Raw genomic sequence first — 293 nt, 5'->3', positions numbered from 1 at the left:
GAAGATGAGGCTGGGAGGGCCGCGAAGAGGTCATCGGGGCCAACCCCCTGGTCGGAGCAGCACCAGCCCCAGGCAGAGCACCCCCAAGCTGGCCCGCGCTTCCTCGCGAGGGTCGCACGTGTGGACGCGCACAAGCGACTAACCCGGGTCCTGCCGCGCTCTTGACACCGCACTGCAGCGCTTCCGCTCCGGCCACTTCACGCCGCTGCGCTCGCAACACGGCGGGCCCGGGCGGGGCAGCCGGAGCCCGCACCCCGCCGGGCCTTCGGCAACTTTCGCGGCCGCGCCGCCCC

At 74.1% G+C, this 293-nt stretch overlaps 1 protein-coding gene across 1 annotated transcript in view; it reads right to left on the bottom strand.

Moving 5' to 3' along the window:
• The window catches only part of NADK (NAD kinase), a 52,978-nt gene extending 52,714 nt beyond the window's left edge, over positions 1 to 264 (bottom strand). Inside the window, exon 1 of the mRNA XM_019511696.1 lies at positions 144 to 264. The gene's annotated coding sequence lies outside the window, so the exon portion shown is untranslated. The remainder of the gene's footprint in view (positions 1 to 143) is intronic.
• Between the last annotated feature and the right edge of the window lie 29 nt (positions 265 to 293).

Source organism: Gavialis gangeticus, unplaced genomic scaffold, assembly GCF_001723915.1.
Source record: "Gavialis gangeticus isolate Ggan-Ray unplaced genomic scaffold, GavGan_comp1, whole genome shotgun sequence".
NCBI classification, from domain to species: Eukaryota; Metazoa; Chordata; order Crocodylia; family Gavialidae; genus Gavialis; species Gavialis gangeticus.
The sequence above is the reverse complement of the archived record's forward strand: the minus strand, read 5'-3'. Positions and strand labels throughout refer to the sequence as shown.